The 26,418-nt window shown below is 34.2% G+C and overlaps 1 protein-coding gene across 5 annotated transcripts in view; it reads left to right on the top strand.

Moving 5' to 3' along the window:
* Positions 1–26,418, top strand: part of LOC145254737 (uncharacterized) — a 775,668-nt gene that overhangs the window by 544,606 nt on the left and 204,644 nt on the right. The window contains exon 1 of one of the 5 annotated variants that reach the window (XM_080113474.1): positions 5,897–7,328. The exons of the other annotated variants lie outside the window; for them this stretch is intronic. The gene's annotated coding sequence lies outside the window, so the exon portion shown is untranslated. Of the gene's footprint in view, positions 1–5,896; positions 7,329–26,418 lie in introns of those variants that run through there. 5 annotated transcript variants of the gene reach the window in all.

The following is a 26,418-nucleotide window of genomic DNA, read 5'->3' as shown; positions in this document are numbered from 1 at the left end:
CTAGCAGCGGCCATTGGTCTCCACTGTAGTTTGAGTGGTAATAAGCCTCCCACAAGGTACCAGTTATCTTGCCATTTGTTCAACGGAGATCTTGTCAGCGCTCTCTCCTCGGTCTTTCCATCCTCTATAAGGCTTCTCGGCTATTGGGCATCATTCTTTTGAGGATGGTGATTGGGTAATGGAAGAGGGGATACAGAACTTATAGATATACAGCTACATTTTTCTTGTTTCCGTGTACTGTTTCGTGTGTCCTCTCTGCAACAGCTCGTCTGGCTGGCACCCGTTGCTCGTTTATTAGTCTCCACATTCAAGGGTGTTCCTTTATATTTCAGCTGTTTTCAGTATTGTCACTCGTTGTATCTTTCCAGCAATTCCTCCGATTCCAATTTCTCCTATTCTCTTCTCAAAATTTTTTCGGAAGTGTTCCTATTGCTTCTATTATTAGTGAGGTACTATCTTGATCTTTTTTATCATTCTTATTCCTTTTAGTTCTCTGTCTAGCTCTGCGTATTTTCTCCGTTCCTCTTTTTCTTTGATATTTATCTTGTGGTTAGCTGGGACAGCAAAATCTACGATATGGCAGAACTTTTCTTTCTTGTTAATTATTACGACATCCGATCTTCTTGCTTGGATGGGTTTATTCGATTGTATGTCCATGTTCCATAGGATTTTTTATGATTGTTTTCAAGTACTTTTGCTGGCTTATGCTTGTACCGTTACTCTGTTCGTTCGAGATGCAGATGTTTGCACAGTTCCCAGTGTACAGCCCTTTTCACTTGATCGTGCCTGTTCTTGTATTCCTTTTGAGCTAGTTTGAGCTAGTTTGCTACATTCACTTACTATATGGTTTATCGTCTCGTCTCTTTGTCCACAGAGTCTGCATTTGCTGTTTTCTTGTGTTTTGTGGATCTTGCTTTGATGTGGTTGGTTCTTAGTGAGTTATTATTATTATTATTATTATTATTATTATTCACATTTTGTGTTTGGCTTCGGTATTTTAGACTAATAGCTGGATTCTAACAAGTGATCACAGGCTATAAGCGTCTATTTTTCTTATTCTTCCAGCACTTTTCCAACAAGGTAGTCTTTTGAAATACTCAAACATTACAATAGATCCCAATTTTCTAAATCAACTTCTCAAATCCTTTTGTTACACTCCCCAGCGCTCCCATCACAGTAGCTACAACTTCTACCTTCTTTGATTAATCAAGTAATCTCCTCCGGCTGCAATGCACTTGTTGCACCCTTCCAACAACTTCTGAAAGGCCTCATAGAAGTCCTCTTGAGTGTGCGATGCAATATCTTTCGCCACAGACTCTTTCCTCTCCTCAATTGTCCCAGAATGACAACCGCTAAGGTTTTCTTTGAGATTAAGAAACAATCAAAAGTCACAGGGAAGTGAGGAACTGTCTTGATGCCCATTGTGGTGAAACAGTTTAAGATAAGATTGAAAACGCTTTCTGCCTGTTTCCCACCTTACTACAACTTGGATGTCTTCATGTCCAACATAAACAAACTCCTGATTAACCGGCCTTTTAAGAAAGACATTTTATCAAATCTCCAATACTAACGAGTACTACGATACTATCCCATTGATTACTGTACACGCAATAACCCTGATTGCCTAGTGGCTTTCGGGCCTTGATAAGTGGTGACTTTTATGTAAAAAAAACTTTTCTAAAATTTTACGAATCTTCACTTCCTGATAAATAATCATGTGACACGTCCCACACTGACAGCAAATTGTGAACTTATTGTCTTTATAGGCACACGATGGTCCTTATCCATGAATTTTTTTATTTTGTATATAATCTCTGGATTTCTTAATCCTCCCGCACCTCTCATAATCCCTGCCTGCCTTAAATCTCTTATATTACTAAAACACTGATGATCGATTTACGCAAGATGTTCCAAAAGCAGTCTACAGCATTCCATACGTTTCCTGTTGCATGTTTCCAAGTTTAAACCGAATTTTATTGCATATCGTCGTTCTAAAGTATCCTTACATCCAAGTTGCATTTTTGTAAATAACCAGCTGTTAAAATCAGTCTTTAGTAGGGTGTATTCCAATTCATGATGTAGCTGTTCATTTGAACCTTAAATCATAAAATTCTGTATTTCTTTTCAGAAGATGTATTGTAATAACATACTGAATATTCAAGAGTCTACGATCATTTTAAGTTTCTGCACAAAACATCTAGAAATTTATGTAAGATACCTTGTAGGTAAGAATTTACTTAAGCTAAATCGTTGCTAATTTTTCGCGAATGTTGATACCTCCATTAGGAAACCTTAAATAATTGAAGATGATGGTTGTTTTCTATTAGAAAAAGAGGAAAGCTATCGTTGTTTTGGTTTTCTGGGTTTTAAAGTTTTCTAACTCAGCCGTGATCCTGGCTTATCAATGTATTTAAATTTTGGCTTTACATGCCAGTTCTTTCAACCATGTTTAATTAATATCTATAAATCTTGTAGATCTGTGATAAACGACTTTTTCATGATCAGGTGGAAATCGCAGATGCATAGAAAAAACTATACGTAAGGCGTTATATTTTTAGCACAGACCGGTGTTTTTTTTATTATCTTCCTCCTACAACTGGTAGATGTGAGGAAGAGTGGGTAACTGGAATTTGAAAATTCAGCACAGGAGATGAATAAGGAACTTGACTTGCAAAAAATGCTTGCGCAAACTAGTCGCAATAACCCGGTTAGGGCGCTTTGGGCGATTTGCAATAGACTAAACCCTTCTCAAAGGGAGAATCCAAAACCTTGGAAGAGTGGAGCCCCTAGAACTGCAAAGGCCAGCAGCATAGTTCAATCAACAGAGAACACGTGACTTCATTAATGGCGTAAACTCTACTAGATTTGGTGCTGAGGAAGAAAAATTCTGGCTGCATTGTCACTTTTTATAGTTCGTGTTGTATGCCTCTTGTTTCTAATGCGCTTAAAATGTCGGCGTGCATCTTCTAACACGGCAATTATCTATATATTAATACCGTAGGAATTTACCGTACGTAGGTTTGTCAGCCTTTCCAAGTTATGAATTATTCGATCGAGCTATCCTATTTATTAAAAATAAGAATAAAATATGATAACATACTAAGATCATGAAATTATCCGTATATAGATACGCTAATTGAATGTTCGTAGTATGATATCACATTCTAGCTTTCTTTTTAATAAACAAGATCTCCCGATCACTGAAGACACAATGCAAAAAAAAAACACACACACATTTTTTAATTATATCGCCTTTGGGCCGTACGAGATACGAAAATATACTTTCTTGGAGTTGTGGCTAGGATAAAAGGGTAGCATCTGTTCTGTCTAAAGACGGTATAATAATGTAGTTTCCGTTCAAGGTTCCCGTTCGGGCCGGGCGTCGATACAATGAAAATACTACACAAACTTCTATAAAGCTTATGGGGATAAACCATAATAACCCGATAGATTCTGACATTACAATAACCAGATAGATTAATTAGATAAATACTTGTACAGTTTTTTTTATATAAAAAATGCAATAATATCGCGGGGTTTCCATTGTCATTGACCGTCCACAAAATGCCCAGCAGCAATATATTACATACTACCGGGGGTACCCGGCGTTGCCCGAGTGTTTGTTTCCGGGACGGGGGGGAGTTTTAAAAAAGGTTATGGTAGGTAAGTAGGAAGGATCAAACCCGGAGTCATGAGTAAAAGTAGGAAAATAATGTGTGAAAAAAAACAAAAAAACAAACATCTGCAACGTTAACAGTTCGGCCACCAAGAAAAGTCCATTCCAGTTGTTTAGGAAAAAAAAAAAAAAACGACTACGGTAGGTCGGTGCGAACGTGAAAATATAATGTGAATCGTCCAGCACGCTAACCACTACGCTACAGAGCACTGCAGCTTAGTTTACTGATTTTAAATAACTTCACATGAAAGAACTACGAAGCCAAACCGGTGTTCTCTTCTCAACTGTTCCTTGTGAACGATCCCCAAACGGTGTTAAGTGGTGGCAGGGGGAGGAGGAATTTATTAGAGATAAAATATTTTACCACTTCCATTGATCTTAACCGATTTTGGCCGTGACTTCTCAGCAGAAAAAGTATAGAAATCTAAGATTATCGAGGAATTTGAGAAATAATAAGCCTATAACACACCTCAGATATTGTTCTGCCGTTTGTGCATATTATATTTGCATGAAATATCTTGATTTTTAATCCTATTAATGTCAAAATCAGACGAGAAAAAATGAGTTCATTTTATTTATATAGAGAAGAAGATATAGAGAAGAGAAGAGAAGAGAAGATGAAAGATGCCACTGTAGATTTCCACAGGTTCTGCTAGTATCTATTAATGCATTTCTAGTAACCGCTATATGTCTTCAAAGGAACACTTTAATCCAATAGACTCGCTTAGAATCTTGGCATAGAAAGACAAATGGTGTCTTTACTGAAGGTTTTCAAGATAACAATTACAAAGCATTTTTTTACACAGGAGTCACCACTTATCAAGGCCCGAGGAAATATCGATAAAGCAGAAACAAGACCGCAACGTCTCTTCTATGGGAAAGAAGTTGCAGGGAAGAGAAAAGGGCATCCTCTACTAAGCTACGAAGTCTGTTTTAAACCTTGTCAAGGCAGGATAAGCTGCTACTAGTAGCTCCAGCTTAGATGTGGCAACAGTACTCCATTATTGGCCTACCTGGCTTTTATACAGGAAGAGAATTGCATCAGGAGTGAGATATCTACTGCAGCGGTAGAAGGATCCCACCATTTTCCTAGCGAACTTGGACACGAGTTTGATATATGTGTTCCATTTCAGATCGGGAGTAAAGGTCAAGCCCAGAAGCTTATCAAAACATGAGGCCTCCCCAAGACGAGAGCCATTCATTTCAATTGATGCCAGATAGGCATCAGAGCGTTGGTGGTGTAAGGATAGAAGCTTGGTTTTTGATGCCTTAAAAGTAATCAGTCACCTCTATCCCCATAGTACCACGCGCTCCAGATCAGAGGAGAGAGAATTAGAGAGAGCTTTGTTATTTACGGTCTTTGATATGCTGCGATAGATGGTGGTGTCGTCAGCATAAATGTCTACGAATAATGTAAGGATATGATTTGGAAGATTATTGATGTAGATTAGAAAACCAGTTGGACCCGAGATGGACCCCTGAGGGAGCCCAGCGTTAATATCGAGAAATTCTGATTTCTGTCCGTCAACGACTACTCCTATGAACCTATCAGAGAGAATGATTTAATAATTGAGGAGCCATTTCTACGTATACTATAGCTGGACATCTTCTGAATAAACCTTTGTGTCATACCTTATCAAAGGCCTTTGATATGTCTAGAGCAATTTCCCTGGAGATGAAGCCTCCGTCGAGAGATTCACTAATCCTGTGAGATAAAACTGTAAACACGTCTTCTGTAGATCTAGCAGGACGGAAACCATATTGGATGTCTTCTAAAATTTATTGATTAGATTAATTTATATTAGAATCCTTCTGTTTTTGCAGTCTACTGAGGTAGAGCTTTATTTACGAATTCGTTGAATATATATGTACAATTAAATTATAAGAAATTAATTTTGAAATAGATTTGTATGATACCTTTTATCTGCGTGCGAATATTAAACGTGGGAAAATAATTACGAAACCGCTAATCCTGTATTCCGTAATACTACGAGCAGCCATTATTCCGATAGAAAAGTATGAGAGATAAGAGAGAATAATACTATTGTGAAAATTGAAACCGAATGTTTTGCTGATTAAGCGTTACTATTCCCATGCAAACAATAAATTTCAATTTTAACGTATTATACGAGATCATAATTATCATATCGTATTAAGTATAAGATTCCATTGTTGGCATTGGTTTTCCCGATATTCTTCTAGTCAGAATTATTTCTAGAAAGGCATCAGGGATTAGGGAAGAAACCACTTGAAGGTTGCTAACATCTTATGTTAAAGTGAGTTTTTTTTTTTTAACGAGCTGGATTTAAACTAGGGATACACAGGTTGTCGCTCTTTGTAGTGAACTACAGGACCACCGTCACCTGCAATTATATTAGACAGAAAACGGGAGTATAGAGTTCAGGCCTAGTAGAACAGTGGTTTATAATGATGTTTGAGTGTGAATGTTACCAGTAAATGCGTCGTTCAAATGGACGTATCTTTTTTAAGATGCGACTAAGCATTTCTGCTAGTGGATCATTTTTTCGGTCACGCTTATGTTTAAAATAGCGTTTTAATCGTTAAGCGGTTAGATTGAATGGGCGTATATTATTTGAAAGGTGTTCTAATGTCTCTCTAAAAAGTAAGGCGTCCGTTGGTATGTCACGTTTATGTTTGAAATGGTATATTAATCATTAAGCGTCTATATAGAATTGCCGTAATCTTTTAACTCTGTCCAAATACACATGGGATGAGCCAAAAGTATGTGAGCAGTAAAAAAACATTTGCTTCGAGATCACATATACGTACAACTATATGCAATAAGACAATTATATTAATGAAAATTATTTTTTTATTTATCAACGCAAGTGCTCAAACTGTTTTCGTTCTTGATTTACACAGCTTGGAAGTTTGCCTCTTACGCTTCGACAAATATTTTCTACATTTGGCTCACCCTGTATGTGTAAGAAATTGTATTTGTCAGTTTGTCTTTCACGCGTTAGTTTGAGACAGCATTGTAATCGCGAAAAAGATCGCATTAGAAGAATATGCGCCCTTCTGTCATATACAAACGTTCTGTATACACACACAAATACAGACAGCCTATGTTAAACTTAGGGAAATTAATATGCGCAAGTGTACATCCAGTGTCACTCTTCCACAATGCGCCTTTATAAATCTCCGTAGAAAAAAAAAACTTACAAAAATGTATCTAAAGCGCCCACACAGATGAATCTATTCTGAAATATATATTAAAAAACTTAAAAAAAAAAAAAAAAAAAGCTAAACTAAAACTCTAAAACACATAGTTAAACCTAGTCACGTTGAATTAGAGTTTTGTAGCATCGAGTAAAAAGATTGTATCGCGCACCAAACGCTGGCGCTGTTGACGTACGAATACAACAAACAGTATATAAAAAAACATATGGATTTTTCCTCTAATTAAATATACACATCTATCAGGATCTTTTAAAAAATAATACTGAATGAAAGGTTTTTTTCCTCAGCGGACAACTAACGAAGCTTCTGTCGAAAGCTTTGACATGGAAATAGACATGACAGGCAAGGAATTTTCACATAATGGATTATGTACAAAAATATTTGGCGTTCCAAGGTATTCATTAAAATGAAAGTTTGAGGTGGAGATTTCAACACAGTCTGCTTATTGGAGGTAGGTCATATATTTCTTTAAAGTGCATAGCGTTTGTTATACGCAAGTTTTATGATTTTTTTAATATAAGGAATATGCGAATGGTTTCGAAAACTATAGATGATACAACCGTGTCTGTCAAATTAAAACTATATATTACATTGCGCATAGTCAGTTTCATTTTTTATTTAATTTTTACCACAAACAAAGCACAGTGCCACTTTGATGTAGGGAGCTACTATCTGGGACATAATTTGTAGGGGTACTATGCAGGGAGTAAAGTAGCAAGATGTTGGTTTACATTAGACTTGAACTTCTTCATGTCAGTACAGTTGGGGAAGGAGGAACCCGGAAGGGAATTCCAAAGTCTAGCAGTCATAAAAAAGAAACTATTAGAGTAGACGGGTTTCTTACATCTGAGGATTTCTTCTGTGTAGGGGTGGGATTTTGCTGATTGCCATGTTTGTCGGAGGGGATTTACGTCGAGGGATTACATGACTTGTAGGACGTCGGAGCACATTCCATTAAAATACTTGTAAAACAGGCAGGAACATGCAACATTCCGTCGATGGGACAGCGGTTGAAGCCTAGCTGATAGTGTGAGATCTATTAGGTTGGGGATTCTCTTTTGAACAATGTCCAAGAGTGAGAGACTAGTAGCAAGTGCAGCATCCCAAATGTGGCAACAATACCCATTACATTGGCGAATAGTGGCCTTGTAGAGGTACAAAATATATCTGCAATAAACAGAACATTAGTATTGGCATTATTATCACTAAGTTGAGCATTCTAGCGTCCCATTAATTTCTTAATTCCACATACACTCATCTAATTATATAAGATTCCGATACGTTCAATGATGGAGTATTGCAGCAAGTCCCTATCACGTGTCCCTTAGAAGGTTATATCTTGTTTGACAAAGAACAATGACGGCTTGGTAATCTAGTAACAATTATGTTCATTACAGTCGGTTTCTTATCAAAGAAACGGTTATAATCCTTCTCTAATTATCGTGATTTCTATGGATGTAAACGACTGAGCTCCAATTACAAGTTCCACTTTCGTGATATTCACTACGAACAAAAAATATATAAAACAACGTCAGAGTCCTATAACCAATTTGTTTATGACTATGTAAAATCATGTCACTTACCCAAGTATATATATATATATATATATATATGTATATATGCATATAGACTTATATGTAATTATACTGAGTTCGTGAAATTCAGTAAATTTTCATATACAAATGAGTTTTACGCCAAAAATGATTGACTTAAAGAGTAAGCTACACAATTATCAAATTTTATAATTGAGCATTAATATACTGTGTAAGCAAAGACAAGACTTCAAAACAAGGTGTTGGTGGCAACAAAAAGTGTATTGCAATTTACGTTACAATTGTTTCCATGTCCAGTTCGACAATTTCAAGTATTATGCCGCTTGAAAATTTTCAAAACCAGCATTTCTTCGCACTTTATGAATAAGCACACTTTTGGCAATGGGGCATTTTTTGAAGAGAAGGAAGGGGAAACTCCTAGCTGGAAAGGCATGCGAGAAATATCTAGGGATTTCCCCTTCCTTCCTTCTCTTCAAAAAATGCTCCATTGCCAAAAGTGTGCTTATTCATAAAGTCTGAAGAAATGCTGGTTTTGAAAATTTTCAAACGACAAAATGCTTGAAATTGTCGAACTGAACATGAAAACAATTGTAACGTAAATTGAAATACACCTTTTGTTGCCACCAACACCTTGTTTTGAAGTCTTGTCTTTGCTTACACAGTATATATATATATATATATATATATATATATATATATATATAATCCTATTAATTTGTTTTTGTGTGTGTGTGTATTGATATTCTTATTAAAACCCCTCTTTGCCATTTATTAAAAAGGCATATACATTTGTTATATATGGCTTGTGGAATTGCATTCATCTACTAAAAATCTAGTTAATTTTCACATTCTTTCAAACATTCATTTTATTTAATTCCCTATAAGTTTTTTTCGGTTTTCTGATGGGATGATTATCATTAGTTAACTATTACGTTTACTTATATTCATGCAGATATTCTACATCATTTATACTTGCGTAATATTTGCGTAAAAATATTATAGTAAACACAAACCTCTTTCTATATATATTTATGTATGTGTATATATATATTTGTTTTTAAAAAGTTGCCTATCGAACTCTTCTGCCAGTTTCTTGTCTACAGACATGAAACTGTATATAGAGACTATTCGAACCCATATAAAACTTTATATTGGGGTTTTACCGGGGGAAATCAGCGCAGAAGTAAAATGAAAAAAAAAATGGAATTTGCCATGGGAGATCGAACGACAGCATTACGAATACACATGCGTAGCATAATAGATATTGGTTCCTGTTTTTATTTTTAGCTTCGCCGCAAACATATCTTCATAGCTTAGGCATTATCGTTAAAGAAAAAATTATCATAAGCTTAAAGTTTTGGTTTCGATTCTCAGTGTTGGCGCACGAGGCATCCTTTTTAAAACTTAGAAAGCATTACTATATATTGAGTCCAATAAAATATAGTAATATATACGAAATCTGCATTAATCAAAATATCATACTTAAGCCTATTTTACGACCGGGCAATGTCTGGCGGACTGCTACTACGTATATATGTGAACAAGAAAAATTAACGATGAAAATAAAAACGGAATGAATTACAGTATTCATCAATCCATCAAAAATTGAAAAAAAGTTTTGTTGTTTTTAATGGCTCTATTATATCGAGCGTTCTATCATTTCCATGGGTCCAAATATAATATCCATATTTATATCTCTAATTTTACTTACTGCAAGAAGAGTATAAATTATTTCATTTCGGGACTTCCATCGATTAACCTATGTGGTTTTGTTACCTTATTTTTTTCTGCATAAAACGTCTATATAATATATCGATTATATACGCGGGGAAATGGAAAAAATATATAAATACAAAACACACACACACACACACATATATATATATATATATATAATAGGACAACAAGAGTATGAAATGAAGACACAAAACTATATATTGGTAGATATAGAATGGATCATTTATTGAATAATGGAATACAGGGAAAATTTGAGGGTAGAAGGAACTCTTTATGGCAGGGAATTTCGAAGCATATTGGTTCTCATCAGAAGAGTAGAGAAGTTGCTAGATAGCATGGGGTAGATGCGGCATCTATCGTAAGGTTCATTAGGGATAAAAAAAGATTAAGAGGAATTATAGAATGTTGGGGGAAGCTTTATTGAATTCTAAATAAATAAGGAGACGCTTATTATATATAGTATGATATATAAGAATATATATGGTCTTTAACATAGTATTGAGATTAAGGGGTATATGTATTATGGTTAAATAGGGGGTGTATTTTTTCTGTGTGGTAATTTATGTAATTGTTGTTCTATTGTATAAGCTCCAATAATTATTGTTGAGCTTGGCCTTAACCGGATAAGTCTCCTTTTGTGGAATTGATCTTTCTCTTTTCCTTTTAAGCTATATATATATATATATATATATATATATATATATATATATATATATATATATATATATATATATATTACCGGGTTTTTTTGCTTGGTTACACTTCCAGAATTAATATTAATATTTTGCTCTACCGTAGCATTGAGCATTTTCTTAGGTGTTTTACTATTTACTCATTATATATATATAACCATATATATATATATATATATATATATATATATATATATACATATATATATGTAGTATATATATACATATATACATACATATACATATATATATATATGTATATCGCTTTATTAATCTCTTGATTTATTTGTATAAATATTATGTCCATACATTCGAACATGAATTTTTTAAAATCTAAAACCAAATTATAAGACTATAATTCCAATTAAAGAAATAAAAAGTGTGTGTGTGTGTGTGTGTTGATGTGTAGATGTGTGTTGTTTATGGCTTGGTTGTGTGTGTTTGTATGTGCAGATTGTATATATACACATATACAAATGTATTTATATAAGAATCAACTTCTTTATCTGTCTGTTTGATGATCGGTTTCTACAAAACTACTCCTTCAATTATTAGTCTACAGACTAAAATTTTGATATTTTGAGATGTGCCGCAAATTTGATTTGGTTAAAACCGGAAAATAGCTGGTAAAGGATTGTGGCCGAATATCATTTTCAGCATTGGTTTGGAACCATTTCGCAGTGGTTAGCGTCCTTGGAAAAATCAATGGTAGAAACTGATAGTTGAAGGTTAAATTTTCAGTATGAGTGATTGAAAAATACAGTTGCGAATTACTTAGCACTTCTATCCAATCATGCCTGACAGAACAAGAGTATGCTACTCTCCTAAATTAAATAAAGGGTTCCGTTCGAAATTCTGGTAAAATTCTCGATTTCGACAGAAACATTTCTGAGTTCGACAAGATTCACCAGAAGAAGGCTGGAGGTTACATCGACCGAAAGATTGTGAAAATAACACTTAAGATAAGAACAGTAGTCGGAAGAATCCAAATAATACGAATAACTAATCCTCATCTCAAAAATTCAGGAACGTAATATCCATGGCGATATATTGTTTAAGCCTTAGTATAAAAGTATACAGGCGCACCTGTTCATTCCCGGGCGACGCTGTAATGAATAAATGCTGCAATAAAAACACGGTATTTTTGAAAGAGTTTTGGAGAAAGCGTGATGAGCCTTTAAAGCAATCGACCTTGAACAGCAAGGCATGTTATTAAGCGGTGAATTGGTTCATGAAACGACCAGCTCGATTGGCTCATTATATCGCGACTACAAACCCGCTTGCATTATACTCAGCATTTCAGATCGAAATGATATTTCTATGATGTTTCTCTGGAGGGATTATACTTTTAAGGCAATAAAAGCATCGGTGTCACTTAATCAGTGATGTCTTGATGCTAATGTGATCTGTCATTTTGATAAACATTGTTTTATATAATTCGACTATCAATCAGTGTTCGAGCAGACGTATACGACACGTGCGCTTTGAAAATGTGTTGTTGTTCATTTATTATTTCATTTTTTTTTCTGATTCCTAGTAATTAAAGTGAACATGTTTATAGTATGAACTTGTTTTTAGTACATCAATCAAAGTGAGACTGTTTAAAAAAGCAGCTTTCGATTTGTTTCCGATCGTTTTTTGATGTGTTGTTCACCGACCTACGTAAATCAGGCCTGTTCAAAATGACCTCATGCACGTGTTAAGTAAATAAGACTTGAACAGGCTGTCGCGTATGACTCAGAGTTTTAAAATGAAAAGAAAAGCATTGGAATTGTTAAAAAACTGCATTCAAAACGAGAAAAATATGGTACACGATTTAAACTGAAACTTATTTAATATTTAAGAATTAATGCAAAAATAAATGCTGTGTTATTTATGCGTAAAAATGAAATAGAAATTGCTTTGTCTAGTGTATTTTTAAGTCAGATATTAGTTAAAACATTCTTTTACATATTTACAGAGAAAATCAAGCAATGCTGACGTATTAACAAAACTACGAATCCAATATCGTTTTTTTTTCATTGTCAAACAGTGCCTAGATCAAGTATTAAATTATTTCGGAGTTAAATTACCAACATCATACGTCTTCATGGAATGTGTAGTCGTTCTTTCCGAAGCGTCTAGTTTATTGACGTTACCAACAGCTCTGACGTCAGCAGATAAACGAGATTAAATGGATTATAACACGGACTGTCGACTCTGCTACGTTCGAATGTAGTCGATTTCATAGTACCACTTACATTTAAAGATGTTGGCAACCTTCAGATGGACTTTGCTACAAAATATTTCGTCAGAGGAAGTCTCCTAACTCTACGTGTCTTCCGTAGGAATTCATTTTCTTTCCAGGGGGCAGTCAAGTTTTCTCCAGCGGACACTCTGATGATCAAGTCCGCCCTTGTATTAATTCAAAAACCCATCAGTAGACTTTTATGCTCCTTCCAGTAGGAATAACACTAGTAATGTTTTTAATTTTTTGCGTGTGAAATGGATTATGAAGAATAAAATGAGATCAACACTAACTAGATTGTGAAGTAAATGTTATAGTTTGTCACACTAAAGAAAGAGTGTTAATAATGATGACGTTTTCTATGCCTATGTGTACAGAGGATTTCATCAGGAAGCAAATACATATTCAAGCCATAGAGTGAGCCAATGTTTTGTGTTCGTTTTTTCAATGAGCTTATCAATAACTTTATTGTTTGGTCACTAATAAATAATTGTTATTTTATGTATTCATTTTTTATCATAAAATAAATCTATTTTTCTTCTATAGTTGTAATCGTGTTCGTTTTGAAAAGCAAGAAATTTCTGATTCAAAAATAAAACTAATAGACAGCCGGCGTCTGTTTTCCGAGCAATAGTTTCTTTAAAAATCGAAAATATATAAATAAAAATAACATTGTGTTTGACTTCTTCGCCTGATTTGTATATATATATGTGTACGTATGTGCATGTGAAGATGTATGCGTATGCGTATGTGCAATTGTATGCGTATGCGTATGTGTGTATATGTAGATGAATACGTATGTGTATTCAAATACGTATGTATATACCTGTACGTATATATACACGGCATAAACACGTTGACACGCCGCTTCCTGTCAGATCACCGAAGTTATGTAACGTTAAGCTTGGCTAGTATCAAATGGGTGACCATTTGGGAATTCTAGGAGCTGTATGTGTTTTCCGCTTATCTCGGCATTGTTTCAAGTCACCAGGAACATCCATTTGCCACTGGTATTTAACAAAGTCGACTCAGAAGAGGTGTGGTTCGGAATTGTGCAACTCTTGCTACAAAAATTTCACCACAGGCACATATACAGATGTGTATGTATATGTGTATATGTATGTGTATGCGTATGTTTATGTGGATGTGTATGCGTATGTGTATATATGTGGGTGTATATGTATGCGTATGTTTATGTACATGTGCATGTGTATGTGTATGTATATATATATGTGGGTGTATATGTATGCGTATGTTTATCTACATGTGCATGTGTATGTGTATGTATATGTGTATGCGTATGTGTATGTGTACGTGTATGTGCATGTATTTGTGCGTGCGTATGCGTGTGTATATTTATGTGTGTATACATATATGTATGCGTATGTGTATATGTGTATGTGACAGTCTGATGATTTCTTCTCTACTGTTGGATACGTGTGCGAATATAGTTACGTGCATGCGTTTATGTGTGCAAGTTAACGGGAGTGTACGCTTCCGTCTGTGTCTAGAATATTTCGGGTGTGTAAAACGAAAAAACAGTTTTGATAAAATCTGACAAAACGATGAATATAAAGTGGAAAGAATAACGCGATTAGACGAAACAGCATAAAATCTCAGACAGGCAACAAGCGAAGAGTAAATATAGACGGCACAACAGAGACACAACGCTAGACGGTTGCTTAGTGGTTAATGACACGAACTCTAAACGTGAATATGTCAAGTTTGATACCAAAAGCTCTATAGAAACAATTGCATCAAACCTACACTTTACCTTGTGTCCAGCAAGAGGCAAATAAAATAACAATAGGCAACATAATAGCTGAAATAGGAATACTTGCTTAAAAGCAATACGTAAGCAAACATAACTGGTTAGAAATGTTTTCCACGAATGGCTATGCAAATGGACTGTATATATAAACGTCTATAACATGCAAACGAACACATCTATCCAGTAGTCGCCCTTTGTCAATAACTTATGGTTTCCCTGGAGTCTGATTAACAATGTTCCTCCAAGTTTCCAATGCTCTCCACCTCTGTCGATAACAATTACAGATGATTGCATCTTATCGCAACAGCCGCTTACACTGATTTCCCGCGCGCAACGGTCATGTGAATTCGCTAGGGTTAAGGCAACAAAAATCGCCCAAATGTCTCACTGCTCTCTATATTTTTCCAGTGAAGCTCTGGTTAATTTTCTTCCTCCTCAGTATCACTAAACCTGTCACAACTCTTTAGTGTGGCGCCAGCTGATGTAGATACTGCATTTTTAGATGAGATAGCGTGGTTAGCATTTTGTGGGTTCTGTATTCTTTTGCCCCCACCCCTTGTTCTTGCATTCTATTTTGCGTTAATTATATTGCGGTATTCAAATTACTGGTAAATGGCCGCAGTTTATGTGGGTTGTTTCCGCATTCTAGAATTTTCTTTCTTTTTTTAGTTGTATTTATTATTGCTATCTATTGTATCGATTCAACCACCCACTATTCTTTTTTCCAAGTGTTTCGATATCGTTCTTAGTACTCTTACGATTATTTATATTATTTTGACTTTATCCATGTTTCGTGTTTCTTTCTGTTCTCCGGACAATTTCGTGTATTTGTTTATTATTATTACACCCGGTTCATTATTTCCGTTTTCCTATCTGTGTGCCTTGGCATCATTTATATGCAATTGTTTTAATGGGTCCACATCTGAGCATATGTATTCTTATATTCTAGTTTGCTGCATTTGCTTATGATATGATTTATCGTTTTGTATCTTTTCCACGGAGTCTATTTTTTCTGTTTTCTTGTGTTATCTTCATCTTAGTTTTGAAGTAGTTGGTTCTATATGCGTTGTTTTGTGCGACCGTTATTACTTATAAAGTTTTTCTCTAATATGGTTTTCTTTTCGGAGCCATACACATGTGTTTTCAGGAGTCGCATCTTTTGCCATCGTAATGAATAGTCCGTATAACTGTTACTGTTCACATTTTTATCTTGTCGCCTTATGCCATGCTTTTCCGTTCTTTGTCTTGTTTATTTTACGGTGTCTCCTGCTGCGGTGATTTGCCTTTCTGTGTTCTGCTTTATGAATTTTTCTAATTCCTTTTTCTTTGTCATCTACACAGACTTCTCTACTAACAAGTTCTCTTCTTCCGTTTATTTTTCTGTAGAGTCGGAAAGCATCATCATTTCGATGTAGTAAAGTTCATCGTTATCATAGTTTATTGCTTCACATCCTTGAAACACAAACCTAAACGCTTAACTAATCCGAATGTAACAAAATATTTAGTGAATGCTTTTATAAGCTAACTCACATTCCTCATTACTAGTATATATAAAGTAACTTCAGCTGGGCGTGTCTCTGTATGTGGCTGTGTGAGTTCGTTCGCTATGCATTCGAAAACGGGTAGGCCGATTTTTATGAAATTTCAAACGAAGATAATTCATGCGCCTAGCAGTGTTCTTAGATAGATTTTGTACCGGAAACGAAATAATCCGGTGAAATAGGGAGCAAGGAATTTTGACGAAATTTAACACCTTACACATTCTAACACCACAAGTATATTTGAGAAGTGTTACTACTAAATCAGCTAAAAGACCCAATAAATAAAACTAACACTAGTTTATTTGATATGACAGGGGCGCGTTCAAAAATGAATGTTTCTGTTTTAAGCACAACTGAGTTACGATACTTGACTTTTTCATCTTAAACCTAAATCAAAACAATTATCGCCATGCAAGCACTAACGCCAGGCATGTAAACTAATAGTAGGTTCTTGGATATAGCAGGATCCCCTTCGAAATGATTGTCTTGGTTTAGAGCACAATTGAAGCATGATACTTGATTTTGCATTTTATAACCTTATATATTCAAGCCATTATATATAAAAATACATTTATAAGGTCAACAATATGTTCTCTACAGTCCAATATAGACTAAAATGCATTATGGATTAAGTCACTGCGGGGAGATATCTGAAGCTTACTCTCGGTTCACAATGATGGGTCTCAACTAGAGTAGACAATTAAATCGATTTGATTGAAAATTGGTCGATTCCATGACATCGATTACAATCAAAATATGGGAATGTGAAACATTCGTTGATCATCCTTAAATCTCGGGCAATGTCGTGTCCCCCTACTAGTAGATAATATCATAAATCATTAAAACAACAGCTAAAAACTGGTAAAGTAAGTTTCTTGATTTTTTTATTGTGACATAAAAATTATTGATTAAATAGCAATTGAAATGTAAATATATGTACTCTTTCACGAGTAATTAAACACTCTTGTTCTTCTATCTTTTTACATAGGCATCATTGTTTATCAAAGCCAAGAGGCCACTCGAGGATAAGGGTTAAAGAGTGTACAGTAGAAATTGGACAATATAGTAACCGTTAGTAATGGAGATTCGGTAAATTTGTTAACTTATATGGAATGGCTCATCAAAAGCTTGTTTATGTTAGACTTGAACACAACCATATTATAGTCAGCCGGAAAGCAGAAAAACGGAAGACAATTCCATAGGCGTGCAGTTCTATGAAATAAGCTTTGCTCATGGAACCTACGTTTTGGTTTAGACACAGCTAAAGAGTGGGGGAAATTAGTGATAGTGTTTTCTGCTAGACGGGTGTTTCTTCTGAAAGTTTGGCGAGGAGGGATCATAGAATGGAGCTCAGCCGAGCACTTTCCATGAAAATAACGATAAAGCAGAGACTAACTCGCAACATCTCTTCTGTGAGAAAGAGGTTGCAGGGAAGAGAAAAGGACATCTCCTACAAGGCTACGAAGTCTATTTTGAACTTTATCAAGGCAGAATAAGTCCTTTCTAGCAGCTCCTGTCCAGATGTGACAACAGTACTCCATCCTTGGCCGTACCTGGCTCTTATATAGATAGAGAATTGCATCAGCAGTGAGATATCTACTGGATCGATAGAAGAATCCCACCATTTTTACAGCGGCCTTGGTAACGGATTTAATGTATGTGTTCCATTTAAGATTAGGAGTAAAGGTCAAGCCAAGAAACTTGTCAAAACACGAGGCCTCCCAAAGACGAGAGCCATTCATTTCAATTGATGCCAGATGGGGATAAGAGTGTTGATGATGTAAAGATAAAAACTTGGTTTTAGATGCATTAAAAGTAACAAGCCATCTTTTCCCCCCATTGGACGACTTGCTCAAGATCAGAGGAGAGAGAATCAGAGAGAACTTGGTCGTTTACGGTCTTAGATGTGCTACCATAGATAGTAGTGTCATCAGCATAGATGTCAACGAATGATGTAAGGATGTGGTTTGGAAGATCATTAAACTAGATCAGGAAGAGAGTTGGGCCTTGGATCGACCCCTGAGGGACTCCAGCATTAATACTAAGAGCTTCTGACTTCTGCCCATCAACCACTACTCTTATGAACCTATCAGAGAAAAATGATTAAATAATTGAGAAGATATTTCCAGCTATATTGTAGCTGGAGATATTGTGAAGTAAACCTTTATGCTATACTCTATCAAAGGCCTATCCTATGAGATATAACTGTAAGCATATCTGCTGTAGATCTAGCAGAACGGAAAGGTTATTTTTGCTGAGATGGTTGATTACTTCTCTATTTAACAGAGATTCCAGCAACTGTCTCATGACGCACAGGAGACTTATTGGCCTTTACTGTAAGGAAGATGAACAATCACCTGAATTCTTAAATACGGAGCATGCTGATGAGATTTTCCAGGTTGACGGGAAGCAATTCTTCTTAAGACAACGTTTGAACAGTGTTTTAAGTATGGGCGCTAGTTCTGGTTGAAGTCTTTAATTGGAATACCGTCAGGCCCGGTTGCTTTACTGGAATCAAGGCTTTTTTATTAGCTTGGCAACCTCACGTACAGATATGTGTATATTACATAGCATGTTTTCTGATGCAGGAGGAAATATTGGAGGTTGACAGCCTTGGCCGCAAAAGTTAGCATTAGCTGCAAAGTTCTTGGTAAAAATTAAAATATAGATAGTTTTTGATTTGAATGCCTTAGGTATATATATATATATATATATATATATATATATATATATATATATATAAAGGATTACAAAGATTTATATATATATATATATATATATATATATATATATATATATATAGGGAAAAGGATAACAAAGATTTATATATATATATATATATATGAAAAAGGATTACAAAGATTTTCGCAAATCTCAATACCCTATATATCAAATTTCCAGTCTGTAGACTGAAAATTGACAGAGTGATCGTATAGGGAAATGTACACAGACAGATTTTTTCAGCTAGAAATTTGGCTTTTAAGTGGTCAAAGTTCAACGATTCGACGTTTGATAACTCTGCCAATTTTTGGTCTAAATACTTGAAATTTTAGATATGGATCTAACTTAATAACTTGATTTGAGCCCAAAACAATAACATTTAAGGGGTCATAATAGGGGTAAAAAAAAAATTTTTAATTGATCTGCGGTCTCTACCAAATTACTCAGATAATTTCTGGTCTAAACATTTGAAATTTTACATAAAGGGTATTCAGAGATAGGGCAAGCTTTTTAATCGGTTTGTGTCGAAAATTTGAGCTACATGTATATAAATATATGTGTGTATGTTTGCATGCCTCCCTGAAACTTTCAACAGAGACCATTGATTTTCACAAGATCAGTATCGTTTTGAAGCGCAACCATTCAAACGAGAAATACTGAAAAATTGTATAAAAACATTAACCCCACAGACTCTATTGTTTCATGCTTACGCAATCATCAATGCAGGAACCGCTCGAAGCTGACTTTGGCCTTGCAAGCTATTGCTTTTCAAATGATGAATGTATGCTAAGCATTGTTCAACCTTGTCGTCACTAAATGTATGACTATTTGTGATGAGCAGGTATTGTATGTGTTCTCCACTCATCTCAGCATTGGTTACAGTTCTTTTGCACCTATGATTTTCTTCAAGAATCACGGAAGACCGACGTTGTAGAGGTGTAGTTAGGAAATGCGAAACATTTGCTTCTTGGTACACACACACCCACACACACACAAACGTATATATATATATATATATATATATATATATATATATATATATATATATATATATATATACGGTGAAATCGCCCAGTTTTAATCAAATCGTTTGTTCGATTAAATTAAAGTTTCAGAGGCAAATGTCAAATGGCATGGTTCTATTTTGCTGTAAATATAAATATTCATTTCGATCGCGCCTCTGTCTTAATAAAGAACGTACTGCTGATTCTATACGCTGCTCCCCTTTTGCTTCTGCCTTCATAAATTTCTCAAAATCCCGTGTGACGTTAGACTTTAAAACTGTGTTAACTCTTGTCAAAATTAGAATGTTTCTTCTTTTTTCAGATACTTTCGATGTAATATTTATTCTGACATAAAAATATCTAAGACCACTCCCAGATAAATGAAGTAAATTTATGTGAAATTTACACAGAAAATCTATCCAGATATTTCGGAGTTTATAGGAAAGATATTCCCACATGGAGATGCATACACAGATACACACACAGACAAATTGCCTTTTTAATACAAATAGAGATGTCTGTGTGAGTTTGTATGTAAGCCTGTGTGTGAGAGATAGATTGTTTTTTTTTTATTACAATTTGGCAGCACTTTTCCTTCTTGTTAACTATTATAACATTCGATCTTCCGTCTTGGATTTGTTTATCTCTTTGTATATCCATGTCTCATAGGATATTATTATTATGATTATTATTATTATTATTATTATTATTATTATTATTATTATTATTACTACTACTACTTCTATTGTATCATTTTGTGTCTGCCTGTTGTTATTGCCGATTTTATGCTGATAAGCGGATCATAACAAATGACCATAGGCCATCAGCATTTTTTTTCAGTCTTCCAGCATTTCCTGCAAAATTCTGGCGGTTCCCAACCAGGCAGAATTCTGAAGTACTCTAACATTGCTATGGGTTTCAATTATCTCAATCCTCTTGCCAAATAATTTTCTCGCGCTTCTCAGGGCCCCCATTACAACAGGCCCGACTTCTCCCTTCTTTAACTTCCACATACTTTTTATCTCCTTTTTAAGTCTTGGTACTTTTCGACCTCCTCATTTTCTTTTTCGGCCATATTCACATCAGCTGGCACTCCTATATCAATGATTATTGTCTTGCTTGCCATTTTTTCTAACAAGACTAAAATATCATCATCATCATCATCATCATTCAGAAATATAGAAGAATAAGAAAAAAAAATGCAAGTTACTTTTAAAAAGAATATGGTCCCCTGTGGTGCCATATTCTTTAAAGAAATTCTCTCAACGCAGCTAGTAAAAAAGAAAATAGGCTTTTGAACAATTTTGTTTTAAGGTTATAAAAAATGCAAAATCTTTTCTTTTTTTATGCATATATATTTTTCCCCCATTTTTTCTATCCAATAACATGACATCTTTCTCGTTTGAATACTGATTCGTGCTAACACTAACCTTTTAAAACAAAGTTTCAAATCTATTGATTAAAATGAAGTTGCTTAGCGTTGTAAGAATTATAGCAGCATAAGTATTTGCATGACTCACGATGCACTTACATAATTTCATAGTTTTTAATCTGAATTATTGGAATTTATAATTTGCGTGAAATAGAGATTAGAAAATGTTCAGGTTCAGATAGATTAATCAACATATACAGTGCCGGCAAAAAGAAAGTCCGCACTTGTAATTTTTTCAAAATCTGCAAATTTAAGCTAAATTTAATGCAACTGTTTAAACAACTTATATCTCATTTGATTCGCCTTTTATTGTTCTATGATTTTGCCTGTTCATATTTGACTTTTAATTGAAATATTCTTGTGTTCACGTCATTTTAAAAAATAGTTGCAAATTGAGAAGGTAAAAAGAAAGTCCGCAGCAAGAAATTCGCTTAAAACCAGCTTAAATTATCGCCCCTAAACCAGCTTAAAATATCCACCAACAGGCAACAAAGCATCTCTAATCGTATTTGTTGTTCCAGGTTATACAACGTAACATTTAGTCCATATGCCACGACTTTCTCTTAATGATCATCAGGAGCTCATTAATCTCCACCTTTCTAGTTTATCCAATCGAGAATCGGTCGCAGATTGAAATGTGATGAGAAAACTGTACGAAAGACTGTTCAAAAGCACCAAAGCACCGGCAGTGTTCGTGATGCCCCTAAATCTGGTCGTACTACAGTTTCCCCTTACAGGGAAGACAATGCTATCAAGATCCGCAGCCTTAGAAACAGATTTGAAAACGGCTCCCCCAATCTAACAACAGTGCAATCTTGTTAAAAAGTGCTCTCTTTCTACTGTCAAGAACAGATTAAAGGATTTAATTTGCGAGGATACGTTGCAAGACGCAAGCCAATGATTTCTGTAAAGAACAGAAAGCGAAGTCTGGACTTCGTCAGATGCAATGAAAATCATGACTCTTCATAATGGTAAAAAGTGTTTTTAGCAATGAAAGCAAGTTCAATAGGCTAGATTGTGATAGAAGGCAGTACGTCCGTCGGAGGAAAGACAAAGAATTTAATCCTAGGTACTCAATTTCAACGCTGCAAGGTGGAGGGGGTTCAGTTTTGGTGTAGGGTATCATTAGTACCAATGGTCCAGGGTCTATAGTTCGCTTTCAAGGTCGAACAAATTCGACCAAGTACATTAATATGTTGACTGGGCATTTTCTGCGCTACTTTGGTCGGAATTTGGATGATAATACCATCTTCATGCACAATAATACTCCCATTCACACAGCTGGCAATGTGAAGAGGTTTCTGGAAGAGCATGATACTTCGTGTTTGGATTGGCTTGCACAATCTCCAGACCTCAATCCTATCGAAAATGTGTGGCATTACATCAAGCAAGAGCTACGCAATGATAAAATTTCAAATTTGGAAGAACTTTGGACAAAAATTAAAGAAAAGTGGGCTGTCCTTTCCCCCGGAGTATTGCTGCAGTCTAATTCAAGGAATTCCCAAAATATCGCAGACTGTCAAATTACAGAAGGGCTATGCTACTAAATATTAACGAGAACATTGTGTTCTTGTTGTATTTGTGTTGCATTAATATCCTAAAGTTACATTTAAATAACAATTTTCTATTGTGCGGACTTTTTTTTGCCTCCTCAATTTGAAGTTGATTTTTTTATAATTGGCAGGAATATTTAAAATAAAAGTAAAATATGAACAAGTAAAATTATAGGAGAATGAAATGCCAATCAAATGAGGTATAGTTTGTTTAAACAGTTACATTAAATTTAGCTTAAATTTGCAGTTTTTAAGAAAATTACAAGTGCGGAGTTTCTTTTTGCCGCCTCTATATATGTAAAATTGCAGTAAAAAAAAAAAAAAAATTCCGGGTCGGCATTTTTTTCTATTTGAACAAAAGTTTTTATTACATTTATTCTCCCGTCCTGACACTATTTAACAAGTCTCTCACTACCGTCCATCTCGCCCGGAGTAAACGTTTCCTTTCCGACCCCACCCCAGTCACAGTCGGCCCATTCTCGTCTGCGATTTTACACGTCTATTTTCTTCGACTTTGTTTCTCCTTCGAAAACGTGTTGAATTTCTTTTCCATTTTTCTTCTCGCGCACACTTCCTAAATTTCATATGCGCCATTTTCGGCTACTGCTGCAACTGCAAATCTATTCGCAAACAAATCATCCTCCGTTGCTGCTGATAATTTTCCACGTACTCATATGCACCATGTAATATATATATATATATATATATATATATATATATATATATATATATATATATATATATGTATATATATATATATACTAGCAGGCTAACCGCCATTGCCCGGTCGTACAATACGCTTAAATATGATGTGTTCGTTAATGCATATTTTGTATTTATTTTTATATTATATTGAACTAAATGTATAATAATAATATAGTAATATAATAATGATTTAAAACATTTTTTAAAAAATGACTCATGCACCATCACTGAGAATCGAAACCAAAACGTTTTGCTTACGATGAAAACATGTTTGCTGCAAAGCTAAAATTGAAAGGTGAAGCCATGGCTATTACGTTACGCATTCATATTCGTAATGCTGTCGTTCGACCATCACCTTGTTAATTGCATTTTTTTTAATTCTCACACTTTTGCACAGATTTTACCCGACTACAACCCAAATATAAATTTTCGCATGAGTATGAATATTCTATGTATTGAGTTTTATGTTTGTAGATTGAAAAACGACAAAGGAGTTTGGTAGTCAAACTTTTTTAAACAAATATATATATATATATATATTATGAAAAGAGGTTTTCGTTTAATATAACATTTATACTTAAAAAAGCTAGTTTTATTTTTGGTGTGTTTAAACCCTCACCCACTCTTTTTGCTGATGAGGAGACTTTGTTTCATAAAATCAAATGATAAAATTATTGTCCAAGACTTATTGTCTGTTTTAATAAAAACATCGTTTCTGAAACGATCGTACAATTTATTGATTTTGTTTGTTCTTCCTTTTGAAAGCGATTTTAATTATAGATTATGAATCGTTTTACTCAATATTAAATATTAGAATATCTATGCCTATCGAGCTTATCATATATCTACATTACAACGAGCACAGTTTTCTTTTAATTGTATTAATGCATTTACTAATACATTGAAATAAACTCGTGTCTTTAGACTGTCTTACTAACCCCTTAAGATTAATATATATATATATATATATATATATATATATATATATATATATATAAGAGCAAACAGTTAATAAAACATGTTAATATACACTTTGAAAAAGAGTTAAAAAACATATTTTATCTGAAAAGGAAACATTTGATAAGTGGATAGTCCTTAATCAGCGGAGTTTCGAGGAAATACTTTCCTTCTCATCAGAGGGTAGGAATTAGCCAAATGCGGGATCGGATTTTGCATACAACAGTATTTAATGAAACTCCAAATAAGTCAAAGATCTTACTTGATAACAAGAAGTAAAGCAGAGAGAATATGGCGAAGAAAAAATGATTACACGTGAATGGATGGTCTGGTGAACGGTAAATAATCCAATGACGGTAAATTCCAAACATAGAAATCCAAGAAAGTTAATTGAATTTCCATTTGCACAATAAAATCCAAAGAAATCACGTAATTGGAAGATGGTCCAAAATAATCCAAAAAGCCGAAATCCATGGAATAATTCACAAATATGTACAGGAAAAGAGGAACACTTCCAATAATATTAATAAAACAAAACTAAGATATGTTTTCACACGGTTGTAAATAAGAAAGATCAGCGAAGAAGAAGACAAAAAAATTAAATGGTGATAGAATTAAATATAAAATAGAAAAACAAATATCAAAACAAACAGACAAAAAGATGTTAAAAGGCGCGAAACAAAATATAGGACAAAAAATAGGTCAACTGAAATGTACAGGTTATTACTTAAAAAATGTCAATAAGAGTTGTTAAAAGACACTAAATGGAATAAATAAATTAATTAATAAATAAATAAAAATTGAATAATAAATAAAAAAATAAATAGAATAAAAAATAAAATATAAAATAAAAAATAAAACAAATTTAAGGGGAGAGGTTGGTCGGTATCTGCAAATTCCGGATAAAGCAATAAGTATGTAAGTAAATGAATATAGTAAAATATAAGTAAATATACATACAAAATATGAAAGTGTGCGTAGATTGATATATTAAATAGATAGGAATATTTAAAGACTAAAACAGAAATTGCAGATAAAAACCGGTCAAGCAAAGAGGAAATAAAGAATTAAAATAAAGGATTATTAAGTTATAAAGTATTAAGAAAGTATGTAGATAAAGTTAAAGAAAAATTATATATCTATCTGAAAGGTTAAAGTAATGCCTATGTCATTTTCCTATAACCATAATTAAATTTGGACTTATGTTCACAGAAAAATATCAGTTCGTTTTTAGAATGTATTATATTGTTACTTTGAGGGGAAGTAATTATATTTATAGCTTCGGTTGTGCAGAGGCGACATGACTCAGAGCATGGAGTATAAGACTTAACTTTTTTATGATAGTCCATTTGATTACGAAGGGGGTATTATCAGAGTTAAGTTTTTTAATTAAAGTGGTTAGAGAAGTTCCGTGGTTATTATTAGAATTATGGTTGTTAAAAGAAGAAATCTGGTTTGATATTCTTTTCTTAATTAATGTTGAAGTAGCGCCGATATATGTATGTAGTTTATTAAAAGCCCGAGGTCTAATATTAATATTAATTTGCAGATTTGTAGTTTGAATTTTATTTTATTATATATATGTACATATATATATATATATATATATATATAGAGAGAGAGAGAGAGAGAGAGAGAGTGAGATGCC

The sequence above is a fragment of the Euprymna scolopes genome, chromosome 30 (assembly GCF_053919585.1).
Source record: "Euprymna scolopes isolate OS-2025 chromosome 30, ASM5391958v1, whole genome shotgun sequence".
Classification (NCBI taxonomy): domain Eukaryota; kingdom Metazoa; phylum Mollusca; class Cephalopoda; order Sepiida; family Sepiolidae; genus Euprymna; species Euprymna scolopes.
The sequence above is the reverse complement of the archived record's forward strand: the minus strand, read 5'-3'. Positions and strand labels throughout refer to the sequence as shown.